At 39.4% G+C, this 14,630-nt stretch overlaps 1 protein-coding gene across 4 annotated transcripts in view; it reads right to left on the reverse strand.

Annotated features, from left to right (window-relative positions):
* tp53i11a (tumor protein p53 inducible protein 11a) overlaps positions 1 to 12,212 on the reverse strand; it is a 31,885-nt gene extending 19,673 nt beyond the window's left edge. For 2 of the 4 annotated variants that reach the window (XM_060870170.1, XM_060869997.1), the window contains exons 1-2: positions 12,110 to 12,182; positions 6,105 to 6,180 (exon numbers count right to left, since the gene is read on the reverse strand). The gene's annotated coding sequence lies outside the window, so the exon portion shown is untranslated. Of the gene's footprint in view, positions 1 to 6,104; positions 6,181 to 12,109 lie in introns of all 4 variants that reach the window. The other 2 variants (XM_060870254.1, XM_060870083.1) reach the window with 2 other exon arrangements.
* Between the last annotated feature and the right edge of the window lie 2,418 nt (positions 12,213 to 14,630).

A 14,630-nucleotide genomic window follows, 5' to 3' on the forward strand; every position in this document is an offset into this window, starting at 1 on the left:
GTGCGCGAGCGAGTCCCAGACACCTTAGTGCGCGAGCGAGTCCCAGACACCTTTGTGTGCGGGCGAGTCCCAGACACCTTAGTGCGCGAGCGAGTCCCAGACACCTTTGTGTGCGGGCGAGTCCCAGACACCTTTGTGCGCGAGCGAGTCCCAGACACCTTTGTGCGCGAGCGAGTCCCAGACACCTTAGTGCGCGAGCGAGTCCCAGACACCTTAGTGCGCGAGCGAGTCCCAGACACCTTAGTGCGCGAGCGAGTCCCAGACACCTTTGTGCGCGAGCGAGTCCCAGACACCTTAGTGCGCGAGCGAGTCCCAGACACCTTAGTGCGCGAGCGAGTCCCAGACACCTTTGTGCGCGAGCGAGTCCCAGACACCTTTGTGCGCGAGCGAGTCCCAGACACCTTAGTGCGCGAGCGAGTCCCAGACACCTTTGTGCGCGAGCGAGTCCCAGACACCACAACACACACCAGATGCGCAAAACATAAACAAGCACATATACAAACATGCACAACACAACACACAAAACACACAAACACTTGCACACACGCACAACACACACACAGATCTGCAAATCTCCTGTGATGTCAGAGGATCATTAAAATAAATGATTTTCTGGAAGAGGAAAAGTTTCAGAGCTCGAGATGTTCAGCAATGATAACAGGCCTGATGCCCAGTGTGCAGTTATCCAGTAAATAATGCTCCATTTTCACAGAAAAGGAATTTACACACACACACACACACACACACACACACACACACACACACACATACCATCGCAATGCAGATAACGAAACTTCTCATGCAAAACAGCAGAAATATGAGAACAAATAAAGCACGATTCGCAGCAGAAGGAAAAAAAGAGGCCTTTATGCTGCAGTGTGTATAAGAGAAAGGTCTGTTGGCTGAAATGTGTCATGGCTTTGACTCTCGCTCTCAGACGCCTCCGAGCCGAGCAGACAGAGTGACGGGACATTCAGCAGAAACACAACGACTCAATGTTCACACACAATGGGCTTGTAGATGCACATGGAAAATCATGTAAAAAAAGAAAGAAATTAAAAGCTTAAAAACTAATTTAATGCTCGACGAAATCAAAAGTTTTTCAAAGGTCAAGTTCATAGACTTGAAATTTTACTACAGCAACAAATAAAAAAATGAATTAATAAAAAAAGTCAAACTTATTTTGCAGGGATTTTTTTCAACACCAACAAAAAAACTTTAATAGGCACATGAGCGCGATTCTTTTTAAGTCAGCCAATCACATAGCAGCAGAAATTATAATATTAATAATAATAATAATAATTTCAATTTTGTGTAAAGAGAAAACATTTTCTGTTTTTTTCTTCCTTTGAGTTAAATAACATTTTGTATTTTATCTTTTTAAAAAATTATTTTATTTCTCTTACATTTCAATGTTTATTTTTGTTGCTTTTTTTATACAGAACCACTGGATTTGTTCTGATTTTGTGAAATGCCTTCAGGTATCAAGATACAATAAATTCGGCTAAAAAATTATTTACCCGGCACTAATTTTATTAAAATTTTTATAGATTTTTTTAAACAAATGTTTTGAGCCATTTAGTATTAAATCTTAATTTCTTTTTTAATTCTGCTTTTCGGTGTCATTTTTTTTAATCACTTTTTAGAATATTTAATAAATACATTTATTTGCAATACATAAAAAATATTTTTTATTTATTATTAAACATAAAAATGTAAAAAAAATTATAAATAAATCTTTTTAGTCTGCGCTCGAAGCCGCTCTTTATCTCGATCCGCTCGCTGACTCTTCTTCGTTTCAGAGGATTGTTTATCACATGAACGCATCGTCCTGCTGCAGCGATACCACCGAGGTCGGTTGTTGATTAGCAGATGATGAAATGATGAACATTTCTCTGACACACACGGAGGACGTGTGAGAACTCGTCCACCTGTTCGTCAACACTGGCACCTGTTGATTTCACACCTGTCCCTCGCTCTGACTGCTGTCCGAATCCGCTCGAGTGACCGCTGCTCGATATCGCTCTCTAATAAACACTCGCACTGCGCTTTCGCTTCCACTGTAACTATTAATCATCATCATCATATCATCATCTCCAAAACAACGGCTCCTCTGATTATTCCTTCGTCTTTCGTTATCCGGAAGGCTAAAGAGTTAAGATGCGGTTGCTTGGCAACACTGAACAGCGTGAACTTTGTGCTTTTCATTAGATCACAAACACACGTTTGCGGCTGATGTTTCTCTTATAATCGACCTCTGATTATCTCTCCCTCGTGTCGAGCTTCTCGTTGACTTTTACACACTGATGCGTTTAGCGTGAATAAGATCCACACCGGCGCCTCGCCGTGACGCGATGAACTGATGATCGGAGACGAGACGTCACGACGTCACCCAGAACTAAAAATAATGCTGGAAAGTGTACAATAAATCCTGACACACAAAGTCTCTCTGTGTAACACTGAAACATTTCTAGTTACAAAAAGAACTTTGTTACACAATTTTTTTCCTCCAACATGGATTTTTTTCTTTGGAACTTGTTTTCTAATGAGCGGTAACTAAATGATTTAAACCGGTGGTCTGTGGAGTGGGTCACTACTCAGGGAGCTACTGACTGAGACACAACCCCAGAGCAAAATAAGGAGTAAAGGAGAGATTATCTGGAGATGAACGCAGATCCTGTTCTGTACGAGAGGTAAACAAACGCTCCTTGGACCAGCGCAGGATTTACCGCTCGAAACACAGCGCCCTGCTGTTTAACTTGAGAAATCTAAACTTTGTAAAGCGGAGCGGATTCTCTGATCGGCTCGGACATAACGCGGGGCTCGGTGTCAGCAGAAGGCTTTACGTTCCGGCGGCTCGGCGCGCCGTTAGAAACGCATTCTCAACACTTCACACCTACTGCACGTCAAAGTGCGGATTAAAATAGACATGCAGCCAACACGTCCTACCCACCGCTGACAGAGCAGTCCATCTCCTCAGCTCTGGCCTTTTTTTTCTTCTTGCCTACCTTTTAAACCTTCCTTATGTTAAACACACAGCTCTGCATTCGTTCAGCCCTTAACTTCCTCTTGTTTAAGGGATGCATTACCGCCGAGTGAAGGCGAGATCAGACACGCGATTAGCATCCGAACCTCATCGAGCATCGAGGTTTTTGCCCCCTCATTCGTTTTCTCTTCACCATGGCAACAAACTCTCCGTCTAGGGACAAAAAAAAGGTCATAGCAGATGTGGCTGCAATCTGTGGCACTCATATGATACGATCAGACGAATCAGGAACTCTGAGCTTGGTTCGACCGAGACCGAAGAATGTTTGTGTTGTAGCCTTGCTACATTATTAAGGCCCACAAAAACAAAATATTATGCATATACCTTGCTTTTTTGGTTGTTAAAAAGAGGCACGGTTTTGTTAATGCATATATATGATTTTATTTGTGTTTATTCAAGTTCATTGTTTGTTTTGAGCTGGTTTTGAGTTTGTATGCCTTACATCAACATCCTTTAATTATGTTGGTAATTTTGGGGGACTTTTAGGTTGAAACCCTATTATGGGTAATTGAAGGGACTTTTATTTTGAAGGAGTACACCTGAGAGGAAGGAAGACATAGAGAATAAATTAGGCAAGGGTTGGAAGTTCTGCATGCTGTTCTCCTCTACGAGTCTTTTTCAGGAGAATGTCCTGAGGTTTTTGGACTCCCTTTTTCCAGGAAAAGGTCTCTTTGTTGAAATAAACCCTGATTTCATGGCTGCTAAATTTCTGCTAATTTTTTTTTTTTTTGTATTTTTCCTTCAACCTTGGGATTTATCTTTTTTCCTGGATTATTCATGTTCCTACAAGGACTGCGAGAGGCCTAACTAAGGACTAACAAAAGACAGTCAGATAAGTGAACAGTTTGTGGTTGTATTTACTGTCCTAATATATGCACCTATTCTTACTCCAGTTATGTGTAATTCAGTCCTGTCCTTTTTTGGCCTCCTAACCCAAGTTTTTCTATTTAAACACAGTATTTGAGTGCCTGAACTTTAGCGTAACTGAAGGTCTAAAGATTTGTTGAGACCGACTTGTTACAGTGTGAGGAGTTTTTAAGTTTTAATCAGATTAAACGAATTCGATTTAATCAAGACTGAAACCCGTATGCAGTTTCTTTTCGTTACTTCCTTCCTCGTTTCTTCCTTTCCTGCTAAACATGCCACAGTTTAAAAAAACAAAAATAAACAAATAAATAAACAGAATATTTTCTGACTAATGCTAATTATTTTGTGGCATTTCTCCATAAACAATAAGAACTAGTTCAGTAGCAGGTTTTAACGAGCTCATTAACGCACATAAACATGACATGATCTGGACACATTTTTCAGACACTGCGTGTAAAATGTTTTGTTATTTTTTGTTCTGCCAAAGAAGGCAAAAGCTGGTTAAATGGTTAAGGTCGCCATAGTAACAAACTAACTACCTGACTGACCCTCTGACATCCCACTGTACGTGTTCTAACTGTTTCAACGTAACAAACTATTGCTAACCTTGGAAATAAACAAATTGGGAAAAAAAAACTCAGGGAGACGTTCAACAAGTATATATGTGTCTGATGTAGGGTTGCAAAATTCCGGGAATTTTCAAGGCTGGAAACTTTCCATGGGAATTAACAGGAATATATGGAAATAAACTGGGAATTTTAAACAAATGGAGAGTTGCCTATAACAAGGAACTTAAATGTAGTTAAAAAAAATCTTGCAGCATAATTGTGTTTAAAACAATAAGATTTAATGCAATTTAAGTTGATTTCGTACCCCGCATTCATCGGTCCCTTGCACACAGCACACTGCTTACTGGAGGGCCATTGAGGCCACACCCCCTGCATGTACTTGCATTCTTCCATAACATGCACAGTAACACTTCATTTTAGGGTCATTTAACTAGTTGCTTCTTAGCATGAATATTAATAGAATATTGGCTATTTATTAGTACTTATTAAGAAGCAGAAGCAGAGACCTAATAAGCTTGAGGAAAAATGCTTCATTTTACATTTTTATTGGGACTTTTTTTTTTAGAAGTGCAAGGGTGGGGGATGCTTTCATTTTACAGCAATCATAGGGAAATATGTTTATTACAATTATTATGTTTATTGCAAAGCTCTACTTACAATTAAATCAGTCAAGAGGTCATTTTTAAAATTTGTATTACCTTGCATGAATGTCTGCTTATGACCAAACAAAATGTTTATTTATGGTGGTAAATTATACAGTTTATATACATTTCCCTATTTTCCAAATAATTCCCATAAATTCCTATAAATTCCTGTAAATTCCCATAAATTCCTGTAAATTCCCATAAATTCCCGTAAATTTCCATAAATTCCGGTAAAGTTTCCAATTTGGAATATTCCCAAAATTCCCCAGTTTAAGTTCCCGTGGAAAGTTTCCGGAAATTTTCCGGACACTTTCCGCCCCTTTGCAACCCTAGTCTGATGGATCGCGACGTGATGGAGGGCGGCGTGATGGAGGGCGGCGTGATGGAGGGCATGTCTGCTGTGACAATCTTAAGCTGATGTTCATTTCCATATTCCAGCCTCTGCGGTGATTCATCGACAGCATGAAACACTGGTACATCATCAGGGCTTCATGCAGCAGTGTGTAGGCTCACATCACTCACACGCCTTTCACTCCGTCTATTAAAAACACATTTCACACTCCACCGCCTTCCAAACACACCGTTTATATAGCGAGAGATATTCTAAAACTAAAAGATAGAAATGAGAGATAAAGCGTTTGAAGGAACTCAGGATTTTAAAATGTGCTGTAATAAAAATTCAAGTCGTCTTGAACAAAACCAATCGTGCGCAAGAATCCTGTTTATTTCCATACATGATGCATCCTGCGGTCTTTAAAAGGTGCTTTAGTTAAGATTAGTAGGTTCACGTTTGTTCCCGCCCCTTGATCACAAAGCCCCGCCCACACGATCAGTTGTACTGTGACTGCTTCTTCATGTGAGGCGAGCGCGGTCTGTTGAATCAGCTTTTCAGTTCGGAGTATTTTTTATTTGCTCGCTCGTCTAAAGCGAACTGTTATCACAAGCTAAACAAACAGCGAATATAAAAAAGCAGCTCACTGTGCTGATTCAGGTGAAGTGTTCAGGTGCAGCGTACGGAGTGAGGACGAAGACGTCGGCTTTGACCTGCAGCTACCTACAATACGGAACAGAGAGAGTTTAATGATGAGAATCAGAGGAACGGTGAGGAGGATTGATCTGATTCACACAGGGTTCCAGCAGCTCGCTTAACACACACCATGTGCACGCGCACACACACACACACTTTTCTCCTCCGTATGTTCAGCATGGAGTCATGCTGACTGCACAAATCTGAAGTTTATGTGACTTCTATTACTGAACATGCTTCCTGTTTTTGAACTGTAACTAATCCAGGAAATGAAAATAAATTCTTAATCTCATGGAGGTGTGAGAGGGTGGATTTACTCTCAAGGAAGAGAGAGAGAGAGAGAGAGAGAGAGGGGCAGATTTACTCTGATGGAGGCAGGATAAGGAGGTTTTTCTTCTCAGTTCCATTTTACTTATAGCACTTTGAACAATAGTCACTGTCACAAAACGGAAATCCGGATATAAATATTATCTCTAATGAGCGAGCCAGAGGCAAATGTGGCAAAAAAAACTCTCCGAGACAACACAAGGAAAAAGAACCTTGAGAGGAACCAGACTTATGTACTATCTCATCAACAAGGCATCTGTAGACCGTGTGTGTGTGTGTGTGTGTGTGTGTGTGTGTGGACAATACACCTCCTACACAATTGACAAGACGACCTGAAACTGAGCTTGTGTTTTCTGACTGACGAACGCAATCCAGTGAGAAAGAAACAAACACAAGCATCACCACACGGCCACCACAACAATCGACGCATTTCATCCTCCACCAAAACCACGGTCTGCGCTCATTAACATACATTTGAATATTATAATGAGACGAGAAACAAACACTCAAACACTTCCTGGTTTAGACATTTCTAAAAAGACCCAGGATTTACGTGTGTCTCTAAACCACCAGGGGAACATCACTGAGTGCTTTCTGCTCCGGCTGGACCACTACATTTATCGAGCTGCCTTTTCTCCACAGTCCGAGTCCGAGAAGGATCCATAGGGCTAATTAGGCTGGAGTCTGAGAACTCCTCGGGCACATCCTTCTGTCTGACAGTGGAAGGGCATCGAATCCACTTTCCCTGACCGCACGTCAGTAGAAATCAGTATAATTTAGACATAAAGGCCACGGCCTTCCTGCAGTTTGCTTTTAACCCGTTTAAAAGGGACGCTGTGAGGGAGCAACAAAAAAAAAAAAAAAAAAAAAAAACAGGATCCGCTTAGCCGCTCGAATTCGCTCGTTGTTTTTTTGATGAACTGGACGCCGTGTAATTACTATGGATCAAACGGAAAGCCGTAACTTTTTTCCGCGAACTTCAGGACGTCATCGACTTCGCATTAAAAATCAGCCAGAGGACACGAGCCTTTATGATGTTTACCATAACACAAAAATAAATATATAACAAGAAACCCCGACTCAGAAATCTCTCGTCTCACGCAGGTATCCTGCGGTGCTCTAAACATCCGGCGGAGTTAAAACTCATCAACCTGCAGGCTGTTCATGTTCCTCTTCAAACAGCACGACACACTCGTCCTCCGAGGTTCAGACAGAAAGAAATAAATGAATCAACACACCAGAGCTGGGGGAAGCATTAAACACGACTGTGTGTGTGTGTGAGAGAGAGAGAGAAACTGCTGTCATTTCAGGACATAAAACACCACCATATATATATATATATATATATATATATATATATATATATATATATATATATATATATATATATATATATATATATAAAGATTAATTTTATTTTTATGTTATCAAATAAATGGTCATTAATTCATGCATTCTTTAAAAAAAAGCCAACACTGAAAGATGCACGCTGATGATAAAAGCAAGAAAAACAAGTGAGTTCTTGTTCTATAGTTCATATTATAGCAGCTATAAATGGTTGTTACCTCACCGGTCTCTCTCAGTCTCGGTCTGTCTCTGTCGGTCGGTCTGTCTCTGTCGGTCGGACTCTCTCGGTCGGTCTGTCTCTGTCGGTCGGACTCTCTCTGTCGGTCGGTCTGTCTCTGTCGGTCGGTCTGTCTCTGTCGGTCGGACTCTCTCGGTCGGTCTGTCTCTGTCGGTCGGTCTGTCTCTGTCGGTCGGTCTGTCTCTGTCGGTCGGACTCTCTCTGTCGGTCGGACTCTCTCTGTCGGTCGGACTCTCTCGGTCGGTCTGTCTCTGTCGGTCGGTCTGTCTCTGTCGGTCGGTCTGTCTCGGTCGGTCGGACTCTCTCGGTCGGTCGGACTCTCTCGGTCGGTCTGTCTCTTTCGGTCGGACTCTCTCTGTCGGTCTGTCTCTGTCGGTCTGTCTCTGTCGGTCTGTCTCTGAAAAAACCCTGTCATCTGTTTGTTACCATGAAAACACTTCCAAGTCTTCAAGACCTCTGACACTGGAAACTCCTTTCATTCATTAAAAAAAAGGTATTTTTCCCGAGCGTCTGTCGTACGAATCCCTGTGCGTGAGCCGTTGCTATAGAAACAGTAACGTACAAGAACGGGCGTGTTACTGCATGTAAACCCGTTATTTGTAGCTGCCCTGCTGTTAACAATTTTTGACCAATCAGGATCCAGAGATCAGAATTCAAGAGCTATCTCGTCTCCAAACACACAATCTCATGAAATCAAACTGTCATTCACTGACTTGTTTTGTAGGGTTTTCTCTTTTTTTTTTTGCAATCAATAAGTAAAAAGGTGTGAAAGTAAACCTTTTCTCGTCAGTCCGTTCTTTCTAACGCAGTCAATTCCGACCTTCTGTGTCTTTTTTTTTGTTTTTCTTCCTGCACTCTATTGATCATGTAGGTTCAAAACCCAGGATGTGACCCAGGACACAGGACATGACAGGACTTGTTCACCTGCAGGCCCCGTCTTCTCCTCAGAGCGGCACATGCTTCATGATTTGAGAGGAAATAAATGAGATTTGTCTTCCTCTGAATTTCTCATGTGAGCTACACGTCAAGGGAGCGATTCTCTGGCTATGATTAACCCTCTCGCTAACACTCGTCACTGTCGACATTTCTGACTCTGTGACTCAAGCGGCATACGAGGCGAAGCGTCAAACCTCGGGGTGTAATAGACACTGGTGTAAAATACACTGGTGTAATAGACACTGCAATAATGACATAAAATACACAAACAGGATGTTGGTTATACTTCTTGTTTTGCTCGGAGTCGAGGCTCTCCGTGTCGAGGTCTCAGGCTTTCTGACCAACACAAAGACGTGTGATTTACTACCAGCGGCTGTTCTGCTCGGTCGACGCAGGGATTTCAATTCAAATCAAGCCAAGGTTACTTTAAATATAACTACATAATTACTTACATCTTACAGGCTCATTTCCAGCCATTGTGAGCACAGGAAATAAATCTGACCCACAGCCAATCAGCGGCCTTGTGCTCATCCAAAGCAGCGTCCAAAACCAGAATACACAGGAAAGTCTGTACTGTTTTTCCATTAAGAAGAAAATCACATTTTTATCCTCACTAATTTGCCAAGACCAAGAGCCAAGAGCATCTATTTTCCTTTCATGGACAGCAAGTTAAATGAAAAATAATGACTACCATAGAAACAGCAATTACCCTCTGAAAAATAACGTTGCAGACGCAGTATTTCAAACACAGTACACTTTTTAAGCCTCGAGAAGAAAATGTTTACTGAAAGATAAAGTCTAAATGCTCAGGAACAGCAATCCTGATGATTATCAGTAAAAAAGAATAATGAAACGTATTGAGGTTGACGGAGACGATTAAACTCTCGCACACATTCAGGCTCAAAGCACAAACCTGACCTCAGTTCAGGAAGTAAATAATTCACCAAGACCTGAAGAATGTTCCCAAATTCCTGCAGCTAAGCCGTTATCGCAGTGACTGTGTATGTGAAAGAACCCTCTGTGTTGTGTTTGGTGGATTCGAACAGAACCCTGGTGTGTTCTCCGTCTCTGCGGTTCTTTAGGCAAAACACTAACGTCACACTCGAATATTCCAAGAGTCAAGAGCGCCTTAGGGAAATGTTCTTACTGTTGACCAAAATGAATCGACTCTGAATTGACTCAGCTGTGACGTGAATCAAATGTGTGGGTATTTTTTTGGGTTTTATTTGCTGATTTATTGCTGGCTGCTAAACTGAAAGTCAAAGGACAGAGCTGTAGCCCTGGAGAACGTTCATGTTCTGTTTATTTGATCCAAAATCCAAAAAGAGAAAATAAAAGCTGGACGGGATTCATTTTCCGTGCTGGATTTCTGGCCGATTAATTTGAGTTTCCCGAGGACGTTTCAGCCGTACACGCCTCTTAACCAACGTTTTTTTCTTTTTTTAAATATATAACCAGAGTTAAATTATAAACAATGTAAAACCAAACGTAACTATAAACAAATAAAACGAATACATCTTGCTCTGATTCAGATTCATACAGTGGACTAACAGGTTTGAAAACAACCCAAGAGACAATGACTGATGAAGATAAAATATTCTCAAACCTGCTGTCTGGAGTAAATAAACCACAGAAGTTGTTCTAAAAAGTTCAATCATATTTCTCATAAAACTGAAAAAAGTCACTATTTCTAGAGCTCTATCTTGAAGCTACGAGTCGTACTAACGTGCTAATACGATTGTCACATCTACGTACACGTCAAGGTCACGTGACCTCACGTAGCCACACACCCTCGAAGAAACGGCTGAAAAGACAAAACAACCAGTTTTTTATTAAAACGAAGTGCGTGTTGTATGTATGGAGTTTTTAGAGTGATATACACCAGTGTGTAAACTTATCCCATCCAAATATGCCTTATGACATCACAAATCCAGTGCTTGAGGCGGTGTCCGATTGTTTATGTTACTGTACCATGGACGTGTCACAGATCTCAGACACGAATGAAAGTCTCAGGTACTGCAAGGACTTGATCTCAACTAGAGAACAACATTCAGACCTCCAGTGTTATGGATATAAAAGATACATGGGATTGTCTTTACTCTATTTTTAATCTATTAGCTAATCCTGGATTTTCCCAGAATTAAAAAAAAAAGCACTGAGAATTAAAATATCTATACTTAATATCTTAGGTACATCGAAACAAAAATATGAACCAGGATTAACTAAGATACGTTTAGATCCATATGCTCAGATTCGGGGATGAAAACGAATCATATTAAAATCCAAATTAATTAATGAAATTAATTAATCATTTAATATTAATAAAAAAATAATTAAATAAACAAAAAATGAATACATAAATAAAACAATTTAAAAAAAAAAAAAAAAAAAAAACAAATAGATAAATAATTAAATAAATAAAGGAACACATAAATAACGAATTAATTAATTACGAATTAATTAATATAATTAATTTAAAAAATAATAAAATGAATAAATAAATAAATAAATACAAAAACAAATAAATAAAAAATTAAAAATAAACAAATATATAAACAATTCAATAAAGGAACAAATAATTTACGAATTCATAAATTATGAATTCATAAATGACGAATTAATTAATTTAAAAATAAACAAACAAAAAAATAAAAAAACAAATAGATAAATAATTACATAAATAAAGGAACAAATAAATAAAAAAATAAATAAATGAATAAATAAGTAAAAACAAATCAATAAATAATTAAATAAATAACTGAATGAATTAATAAAGATAAATAAATAAAAATAAATAAATAAACAAATAAAATTAATAAATGGATAAATAAAATAAATAAATAACTGAATAAATAAATAAAGGGTAAGATTTGAAACATTAATGTGGTATAAAAAGCCTAAACTCTGTGACAGACGGTTTATAAGTTAAGTATAAAGCCTTTAACTGACTGAAGGTCTGAGGCGTTACAAACTAAAACAGATGTACGACATGAACGATGAACAAAAGTACGATTAATTAACACTTTTCCGGGTTAAAAAGAAAAACAATTACAGGGAGCAGAGACTGCAGATTGGTTTGGGGATAAAAACCAAGAACAAAACGCTTACCTGCGACTTTAAGGACAGAAATAAAGCACAAATCCTCACAGGAATCTTTCACATCGCAGCACCACAGTTTGGCAAACGACAATCCAGCACGAGCGCAACGATTACCGTAATGACCGCAGTATGAGCGGGAACTAAAATGGCGCTGTGCTTAACGATAACCGTAATGCCTAGAACACAAGCGCTTTATGTTTTCAGCCTTTTTAGCCTTAATTCTCGTCAGTTTCCTTCAAATTCTTTCACCTATCCGAATAACATTCATTTCTAAACCGTTCCAAACTACAGAATGAGCGTTTAACCCCTTTTTTATGTACACAAATAGCCAGAATTATGTACACACTTCAGTTCAAATGCAATTTATTTGTATAGCACTTTTAACAATTCATATTGTCTCAAAGCAGAAGTATAGAAACATAATAAAACAATTTAATTTAAAAGGTTTTAAATGAAATTATTATTTATCTCTAACGTTTATCCATAATGATCAGTGCTGAGGTGACGGTGGTGAGGAAAAAACTCCCTGAGATGATATGAGGAAGATGATATGAGGAAAATAATATGAGGAAGATAATATGAGGAAGAAACCTTGACTCATCTGGATAGGAAATAATGTAAATAATGTCGTTTCTACAACAGTTTATAGTCCAGTAGAATTGTGTGACCAAGAGCTCCTGAGGAACTAACAGGTCAGAGTCATTACTGAGATCATTACAAACACTGATTCCTTCCTGCTGAAGTCTTCAAATGTTCGCTGATGAAGAGAACAGTTGTTCTCTGGTGGCCCCGTCCACATCAGTCCCATGTGTCACACCCAACCATCACACCTATCTGAGTTTACCAGAAACCCCTTTCCTTGTTTAGCTTGAAGCCGTCACAATTTTTTGTCTATCCCACAACCTTGTGTGCAGCTCCTGGATTATTTTTCCATTTGGACAGCAAGATATTTAGAAATAAAAACAAGCAAAAGCTCTTTCACAGGACACAGTCTCAAGTGGACCATATAATCCTCCCCAAATGAAGCATGCTGATGATCTCGATACAGGTCATAAGGTTATGGGCCATTTTAGAGGAATCTGAGTTCATTTGTTGTGTTAAATTAAGAACAAATGATCTGAGAACTTGCAAAACGCATGTAAACAAACTTGGTTTATGTCATGCACACAGCGTAAAAACATGCACGATTTTAACATCAACATCAAAGAATTTTAATGTTTTAAACATGTATTTAAAATGCATGAAAATCTATAACTACGAAACAACGCTCAGGTATCTTTAAGCGGTCAAACTTAAGCTTTAAGAGGCTCTAAACAGCAAGACTTCAGAGTAACGCAACACAAAAAGTGATCTTTAAATAATATTATACATAACATCTCTGGTCTGGAGTCAGCTCAATGACACTAATATGGAGTTGCCCCTATTCTTCTGGGTGGGCTTTCTACAAGGGTGTATCTGAGAAGGGTTGGACCATGGCCATGGAGTCATCCCAAAGTTCAGGTCTCTGGAGTTCTTCCATACCATAAAAACATGCGTTTATGGGCTTTGCTTTGTGCAAAGGGAAACAATCATGCTGGAACAAGAGCAGAAAAAAGTTGAACATGTACATTTTTTTAAAAAAGTTCCTTCACTGGAATTAAGAAGCCCAAGCACTGAAAAACAGCCCCAGACCATTATGACTCCTCCAACAAACATCACTTATGCCACTCTGGTAGGTAGCGTTCTCCTGACATTCAGCAAACCCAGAGTCATCCATCAGACTGCCAGATAGTGAAGCATGATTCATCACTCCAGAGAGCACAGGCATGATTTTCACCACTACAGCTGCCACTTGGCATTGCTCAGTGATCTTAGGTTTGTGTTCAGCTGCTCAACTATGAAAATCCATTTCATGAAGCTCCACAGTTCTTGTACTGATGTTGCATCCAGAAGCAGTTTGGGATTTGGTAGTAGGTGATGTAACAGAGGAAAGGAAATTTTGATGCTGCAGCCTGATCTATGGTCTGCTACTGTGCATCATGTCTGAGATACTGTTGCTCTTCGAAGCTTCCTTTTCATTATAATAGCACTTACTGTTGGTCGGGGCAGATTTAGGAGGGCAGGAATTTCCCAAACTAACCTGTGTTAAAAGGTGGCATCTAAGATTTCTCTAAAATGTTCCCTGAGCAATCCGTCCTCAGAGAACGTTGGTTCATGGTTCATTTTGTGATCGGTTAGACATTGACATTTAACTAATATACGTATAGCATAATTTCTAGAGCTACAAAGTCTCTAACACAAAAGTAGGTTTATTCTGCGATGTGCCAGAATGTTCTAGCGAGATACAGACAGCGAGCTATTCAGAAAAAAAACAAACAAAGTAAACTATTTGGTATTTCACAAGAAACTCAAGTGGACCACAAAATGATTCCCATATGAAACATGTTGAAATTACGGTCTGAACGTCTCCGAGGACGGTTCACTTGCGAGGAATCTGATTTCATTTGTTGTGTTTACATGAGCACAAACGATCAATCTGAGACCTTGAATG

Source organism: Tachysurus vachellii, chromosome 1 (genome assembly GCF_030014155.1).
Source record: "Tachysurus vachellii isolate PV-2020 chromosome 1, HZAU_Pvac_v1, whole genome shotgun sequence".
Lineage (NCBI taxonomy): Eukaryota > Metazoa > Chordata > Actinopteri > Siluriformes > Bagridae > Tachysurus > Tachysurus vachellii.